The sequence below is a fragment of the Lutra lutra genome, chromosome 2 (assembly GCF_902655055.1).
Source record: "Lutra lutra chromosome 2, mLutLut1.2, whole genome shotgun sequence".
NCBI classification, from domain to species: Eukaryota; Metazoa; Chordata; class Mammalia; order Carnivora; family Mustelidae; genus Lutra; species Lutra lutra.
This window is the reverse complement of record NC_062279.1, coordinates 187,542,039-187,550,438: the sequence shown is the minus strand read 5'-3', so window position 1 is coordinate 187,550,438 and position 8,400 is coordinate 187,542,039. Positions and strand designations below refer to the sequence as shown.

At 42.3% G+C, this 8,400-nt stretch overlaps 1 non-coding gene across 1 annotated transcript; it reads left to right on the top strand.

The window, feature by feature from the left end:
* Positions 1-2,414: 2,414 nt before the first annotated feature.
* Positions 2,415-2,528, top strand: LOC125094493 (U5 spliceosomal RNA). Its single transcript, XR_007125521.1, has one exon. It is a non-coding gene; the product is annotated as a U5 spliceosomal RNA (small nuclear RNA).
* The last annotated feature ends 5,872 nt before the right edge of the window (positions 2,529-8,400 follow it).

Genomic DNA, 8,400 nt, shown 5'->3' with positions numbered 1-8,400 from the left:
CCTGTTTATAGAGTGGCGCAACCATGCAGAATGGTTAAAAGCATAGTAATACGCTTTTAAAAGAGAAGGAGCTAGTCTCATGTACCCCTTACATTCTGTCTACAACAAATGCCTTCTTAGTCTGCCTTTGAACCCTAAATCATCATGCCCATCCTCAAAAATTTATTAGCTTCCTTCCTTCCAAAACCCCTTAGTTTGGCATTCAAGGCCCTGACCAACCTGATCTAGATAAATTGGACTATCACTAGGATTAAAATAGAGGTAGCAGCAAGTGTTGTGGGGGTTCAGAGTAGGGAGATGATCTCTAGCTACCAGAATCTAGATGTTTCTCACACTACAGCATGACCCAATCGTCCCTTACAGAATTAGGTGGAAAGTAGCAGAAGGAACATTTTACACAGTGAAAACAGCACGCTCAAAAAACCATCAGCTGAGACTTGCCTAACACCTCCTCCAACTCCCCCAGTTCCTTCTCTTTAAAGTTCCTTCACTCATTTCTCTTACAACACAGCTTCCACACTCTTCAGTTTCCTAGTCTACACCCCAGTAGGCTGTAGACTATATATTAGAACAGTATCTTATTAATTAATGCAGCTTGTCCCCCTATATTAGAACAGTATATTATTGATTAATGCAGCTTCAGATGCAAGATGGAATAAAGGCCCTAAGGGCTTAATCACCAAGAGTCCAGTTACTTAATATTGAATGCAAGCACTCCCCTGTGAATCAAACTTGAGAGGTATATTCATTTTCATTGAACCAAAGAGAAAGAAATGAAGAAATGGAAGGAGGGAGGGAGAAAGAAAGAGAGAGGAGAGGAAGAGAGCGAGGGAAAGTAAGAAGGGAGGGAAGAAGGAAGGAAGGGAGGGAAGGAGGGAAGGAAAGAAAGAGGGAAAGGAATGAGAGAAAAGAGAAGGAAGAAAGAGAAAGAGGAAAGAAAGGACAAGAAAGAACCGTTTTAGCCTGCTACAAATTTGTCTACATTTATTCTTTTTTAATTTCTTTTTCTTTTTTTCTTTTTAACTAAAATCTAATGTGAGTTGCATGGCTTTTTTAGATGCTGTAGCTCAGGGAACAATTCTGGCCTCTGTCAAAGCCCTCAAAGGCATAAATTATTTTCTTTCTCTTTTTTTAATCCAGAAAGGCAAAAATGAGATATCTCTTCTTAAACTTACTAGATACATGTCCTTCATTTCCTCAGTCTGACTGCTTGCTGGAAATGTTTTATTAATTGCGAATTTATTCCCACATATTGTGATGCAAAAAGAAGAATGGCAAATTGGCAGCTGCATTCATTTAAAATTAGCAGAGGCCCTTGTTCAAGAGATGACATATTCAGAGTGACCTAAATTATCATGACATGAAGGGCACAGGTCAAATTCAAGGCCAAGTTACAAATCAATAGAAAATTTCCTTGGGGGGAAGCTAGTGCTATGAACTTGAATTCTTAATTGTTTTTCAAGAGACAGTATAATTTGCTGCATCCAAAATTTAAGATCTTCTGCAAGATAAAGACTTTGACATGTGAATGAGTTCTAGTTTTCTTATTTTGAGAATATGGATTCTTTCCTATATATTTAATTCATCAATTTTTCAATTTTAATTATCATATGTTCTTAATAACATTTTCTCTGGAGATTTACTTCAAAAGTTTGATATAATGTTTTTGTGCTTTCATATGCTTTTTATTCCTATCCATGTTTCATTTTTTTTTTTTCCTCTAGAACACCTTAGTTTGGCTGAACCCACATGAATGTTATACTGAAGTTCAATCATCTGCTTTACCTGTTACATAAACTCAAGGTTTGTGACTGAAATTGGGGTACAACTTCTCCAATATGATGTTAAAAGATTTTGCTTCTACTCTTTTGCTGTCACCAGCCAAAGGGAAGACACTGTGGTGTCAAGGACTAACATTTTGGGTGTTTCTCCCACTGTCTGCATTTTCAGTAGTACCTGTCACTATTCACACTTCTGGGAATCTCTTCCCCACGTAATTGATCCTACAGGGACTGAACCCTGGCTCTGAAGTTTGTGCTCTGTGAGTTAGCTCAATTTCTATTTTGCATTTGGTTCAAGTGAACTTGAAAGACAACATTGCTCTAGTTTCTCTATAATTTTATTCTGAAACTTTTTTTAAAAAAATATTTTATTTATTTATTTATCTGTCAGAGAAAGAGAGAGAGAGAGCAAGCGCACAAGCAAGCAGAGTGGCAGGCAGAGGCAGAGAGAGAAGCAGGCTCCCTGCCGAGCAAGGAGCCCCATGCAGGACTTAATCCCAGGACCCTGGGATCATGACTTGAGCCGAAGGCAGTGGCTCAACTGACTGAGCCACCGAGGCGTCCCTATTCTGAAACTTTTAGTGAGAGTTAAAAAAAAGGCGGGCGGGGGGTTTGTGACAGAAAAAACACTGGATACTCTGGTTTCTCTTCAGATCATATAAATGTTTTGCCTTTTACTAAAGATTTCTGTGGAAAGGAATGACTTTGAGTCTTTTTTTTTTTTAAGATTTTATTTATTTATTCAACAGAGAGAGAGATCACAAGCAGGCAGAGAGGCAGGCAGAGAGAGAGAGGAGGAAGCAGGCTCCCTGCTGAGCAGAGAGCCCGATGCGGGGCTCGATCCCAGGACTCTGAGATCATGACCTGAGCTGAAGGCAGCGGCTTAATCCACTGAGCCACCCAGGCGCCCCTGACTTTGAGTCTTAAACCAATTTTTTGGGTCCTTGTTTCATCAAGTTTATAAAAAAAAAAAAGAGAGAGAGAGAGAGAGAGATTGAGGAAGGCAGGAAGGCAAAAGAGAAAAGAAAAGAAAGAAGTGAGTGAGCACAGGGGTGCCTCGGTGGCTCAGTGAGTTAAGCCTCTGCCTTCAGCTCAGGTCATGATCCCAGGGTCCTGGGATTGAGCCCCACATCGGGCTCTCTGCTCAGCAGGGAGCCGGCCTCCCCGCCCCCCCCCCCCCCCCCCCGCCGCAACCCCTGCCTGCCTCTCTGCCTGATCTGTCTCTCAAATAAATAAATAAAATCTTTAAAAAAAAAAAAAAAAAGAAGTGAGTGAGCACAGGTTAGGTAGGCTAGAGAACTATTTTTCCTTCTCTCTACCTCTTTAATAAATCACTTCTCTTGAGTTTTCCCTGTAAAATGAAAAGGTTGAACTGTGATGTCTAAAATTCTCAGCATCAGGGCACCTGGGTGGCTCAGTGGGTTAAAGCCTCTGCCTTTGGCTCAGGTCATGATCCCAGGGTCCTGGGATTGAGCCCCACATCGGGCTCTCTACTCAGCAGGGAGCCTGCTTCCCCCTCTCTCTCTGCCTGTCTCTGTCTCTCTGTCTACTTGTGATCTCTGTCTGTCAAATAAATAAATAATCTTTAAAAAATTAAAAAAAAAAATTCTCAGAAGCCTAGGGTGCTTTTTATTCTGTTTGAAATTTCAAATCATGTGCAGTTTTTCCTAGTACAATTATATACATTTTAAGTTCAATGTACAGGTGTCTCTGGTTTCTTCTCTATGGTTCTCTTTTGCCCTCTGTGGAAACCCACCAGTAGCCTTGAGCCATACTGGCTTAAAGACTGGTGTTGTCTGAAGCCAGGGACCTGAGGCCTGGTCTAGCTCTATCCAATGCAGGATCATCTATCTATCCTAGCTTCCAGCAGAACCCTGACCTTGTGTTCTGGTTCTGACAGCTGGAACGCAATGTCTTACCCACTACAGTATCTGCAGCTTGAGGCACAGAGATGCCCCCTAAATGCTGAGAGAAGGAAGGGAAATGAACAAGGGAACTCCAGAATGAGCTGGGCTCCCTCCTGCCCGCTCCCAGAGCCCAGAACATAGTTTGAACTACTCTCCCCTTGTTCCTCTTCCCTTCAGCACCACTGGCCTCCTTGAAGCCCAGTTGTGGTTCCTTGTTCTGCTTGCCATTCCTCTTTGGAAACACTGTCCAATACCCTCTATCCATACTGCTCATTCCTGCCCCTCCTGATTCAGATGTCATCTTCTGATTTACCAAGTTTTCAGAATTACAGTTTCCTCCCCTTTGCATACAATCCTGCTGTCCTTCCTGCTGTTTTTCTTATTAGCATTTATCACTAACTAGCATGCTATGCATTTTATTTGCCTTATTTATTTTCTTTCCTTACTAGAACTTAAGCTGCAGATGAGAAATTGTTCTTTATCTCCAGTGCCTATAATACGGTCCTTGTTCAATAAGAGTTTGTGAAATGAATGGCTGGGGGATCTCAGCTTGGTTTTGGCAGTCTTTCAAAGTGGGGACACACACCCCTTACGTATATCAGTACCCCCAACTCAGTACCCATCACAGACTTCCCTCATGCTAAATGCTAGCCTGCCTCTCTGAATCTCCCCTAAAATATTCCCTTCTCAATAATTAATTATTTGTTGAAGGAATAAAGATATGCTCCGAGACTCCTGGTCCCTGTGGTCTGCCTTTTTGTTGCAAATCTCCCTCTCACCTCCTCTGCGTGTTGTGTTCTAGCCCACTGCTGGTTTCACATACCAGTCTCTAGTTGGATTTTCTTTGGTGCCCCTATCTGTTGCCCTTCCCTGCATTCTATCTCTTTACTCCAGCCTTTGTCATTGTTCTTCCTCCCAGAATTCTCCAAAAATCTCACAACTGGAAGAGATCTTAGGGGTCCAAGCTCTTATTTTATAGACGAAAGAAGACAGGCCTGCAAGTATTTGGCTGGTGCAGGTCTGCACTCAAGTTAGGGAACAGCTGAAATGAGGGTCCAGAGGCTCAGATTTCCAGCCAGTCTGGTGCTCTTTCCACATCTCTTAAAATCTCCAGTCTTCCCAAAATATAACCAGAAAATATATATCCAGAATATATAAGATTCTTCATATTAAAATAGGCTTAAAAGGGAAGGCTAAGGAAGCCCTTATGGTATTCTATTGCATTTAAAAAACTCCAGCCCCCGGGCAGCTGAGTGGTGCAGTTGGTTAAGCCGTTTGACTCTTGGTTTCAGCTCGGGTTCTGATCTCAGGGTCTTGAGATCAAGCCCCACGGCAGGCTTCAAGCTCAGTGTGGAGTCCACTTAACACACTCTCTTCTTCTCCATCTATACCTCCCACCACCTAATCACCTAACATACGAGAATGGCTAAAAGTAAAAAGAGCTGGCAATGTTAAGTATTGAGAAGAAGGATAAGCAAATGGAATTCTCATATATTACTGGTGGAAATGCACATTGCAATCGGTCTCTGTAGTTTCCTATAAAGACATTTAGCATATAAACCAGGTATCCTATTGTTAAAAAGAAAACCACATGGGACGCCTGGGTGGCTCAGTTGGTTAAGCAGCTGCCTTCGGCTCAGGTCATGATCCCAGCGTCCTAGGATCGAGTCCCACATCGGGCTCCTTGCTCATCAGGGAGCCTGCTTCTCCCTCTGCCTCTGCCTGCCATTCTGTCTGCTTGTGCTTGCTCTCTCTCCCTCTCTCTCTCTGACAAATAAATAAATAAAATCTTAAAAAAAAAAAAAAAAAAAGAAAACCACAGGACCAAAATCGCATCACTTAAGCCAAGTTTCATCCTCCCCCGTAAATGGAGTCTTAACTGGTCAGTCAGGAATTTTCTGATCAACATCAATGAGGTAATCTGTCACATGGGCCCTCTTCATCCACCCCCCCCTTCCAAAAAAAGATGAGGTAATCTGCATGATAAGTTTCCCCGCTCTTCCCCCTAAGGGAAGGCGATCTTATCTGAAACAACCTTTTCTTTCCTTTTGCTAATAACTTCCTTGTCCCACCCTTCTTCCTATAAAAACATTCCATTTTTGTACACCTCCTCAGAGCGTCCCCTCTACTTGCTGGAGGGGGATGGTGCCCAATTCAAGAATTGACTAATAAAGCCAGTTAGATTTTCAAATTCACTTGATTGGATTTTGTTTAACAGTACTAATATGAGAGAACTGAAAACACATGCCATCCTTGCAAAGACCCTGTAGGAAAGTGTCCAAAAACTGGGAACAACCCAAAAGTCCAACTGGTAAATGAATAAACAAATTTTGATCCACCCATACAATGGAATAATAGCGTCAGGGAACTGAAACTTAGCCTTTACTCTCTTAGTTTAAGTGATTGGGGCCCCGCAAATTAGACTAACGAAGACAGATTAGCAAAAGATCAAATTTAATCATTATTTTTGTTAAGGTATATAGACGGGTACACAGTAAAATGTGACACAAAGGGGCTGTTAGAATTTGTGGCTTGGACACCACCCTGAAAAAGGCAGGGGAGGAGGAGAAGGACACTTAGAGGAAAACTAATGACTTCTTAAGGAAAGGTTGGGGAAGAGTACTTATGGGAAGACAAATGGCCTCAGGAGAAGAGATGGGAGGTGTTAGAGTTTTGTGACAATGCCTGTGATACGGTGTGGAGACCTCTCACCTTCTGGGATAAGTGACAAGAGTCTATGTTACTGGTTGATCCTAGGGAGGGGATTTATGACAACTGAGGTTATTTTTTAGCTTTTTTGAGAGACTCTGCTTTTAGGAAGGTGAGAGATTTCAGGAACTCAAATGCCTTCTAAAAATCTCTTTAAAGATTTTATTTTATTTTTATTTTTTAAACATTTATTTGAGAGAGAAAGAGTGAGTGGGGGAAGGGGCAGAGGGAGAGGGATAGAGAGAGAACTCTCAAGCAGATTCCCTGTTGAGTATGGAGACTACACAGGGCTGGATCCCATGACCCATGAGATCACAACCTGAGCTGAAACCAAGAGTCAGATGCTTAACTGACTGAGCCATCCAGACGCCCCTTAAGATTTTATTTTTAAGTAATCCCTATACCTAATGTGGGGCTCAAATTCACAGCTTTGAGACCAAGAGTGATGTGCTCTACTGGCTGAGCCAGCCAAGCACCCCTTCTTCTAAAAATACTTATGCCACATTAAGTGGCATATTCTGGACTCTTCCAGTAGCTATTGGAAGAATAGGAACTAGCTATAAGGCAACTGTATAGATGAATCTGGAGAGCATTATGCCAAGTGAAAAAAGCCAGATGCAAAAGTTCACTTACCTTATGATTCCCTTTGTATAACATTCTAGGGAAGGCAAGAGACACAATGGGATCAGTGCTTGCCAGGGGCTGGTGGTTAGGGAAGGGGATTGACTTCAAAAGGGCAAAAGGGAATTTTGAGGGTGATGTCAATGGTTATATCTTGGCTATGGTGAAAGGCTACACAATTCAAAAAGTATAAACTCAAAATCCATAGACATGAGCAACTTAAATGGGCAAATTTTACTGAATGCATAGTATGCCTTAATTAAGCCTCACCTTTCAGAAATACAGCTGTAGAGAATAGAAGTGAGTTTTTCTTCGTCTAGGTGTTTGTTTATTTGAGTTATTTTGGGAAGTGTTTGAAATCCTTTCACAAAATGATACATCTGGCAATGGTGATTTTTCTCCTAATAGAATCTCTGCCAGTTTATACTAAAAAGTCAATTTCTAACCCTAAAGCTATTTTATTCTATAGATATTTACTAAGCACCTCCTCTGTTTAGGGCACAAGGGTGGGGTTGGGGGGTAGGAGGCAGTAAAGAAGTATAAAGTAGGTTTTGATTTTCACCAGCTTACAACTGAGCTGGGGAAATAAAACCCTGCTTTAGTTAAAGAACAGACCATAAGAGCTTTTTGAGTTTGGAAGAGAAATTGCTTCCAGCTACAGCAAAGCTTTCACAAGGCAGCCCAGGATGTCTTGCAGGACAAGAAGCAGCCCATGGATATAGTTCATAAGGAAAGAGTTCAAAGCCTAGAGACCAGTTACCTTAAGGTCATGGCTAATGCGTCATTCCAGGAGGAGGAGAGACTGGTTCTCTGATGAACAGAGATGCAGGAAGGAAAGTCAGGTAAACCAGAAGAGCAAACCAGCTCGGTCTGGAGCATAAGAGGACTAAAGGTGAAGTGCATGGCATTAGTCTGGGCCTGGCACCCTGTTAAGTACCAGCTTGGCTTTCTACCAACGATGTCTTAAATAAGCAGTGATGAATTCTCTCAGGAAAACAGACAAACAAAAACACCAACGGAATCCGCACTACAGTCTAATCAGACTTGAGATGGTCACACAATCAAACCTTAACCAAATCACGCATGTTGATTGGGATGAAGAGAAAATGTTGATACCTGTACTCTGCTCAGAAGAAAGAAGGTGTTTCCCAAAGAAGCTGGTCCACCTTTAATCTAGAAAGGAGGAAAATGAAAGGGGGAGAATTGGCTTTATCTCATGCTGTCCAGAGAGGATTGAGACACTGGATGTGGCAGTTAGAAACTAGATTTCTAGGGGCGCCTGGGTGGCTCAGTGGGTTAAGCCGCTGCCTTCGGCTCGGGTCATGATCTCGGGGTCCTGGGATCGAGCCCCGTGTCGGGCTCTCTGCTCAGCGGGGAGCCTG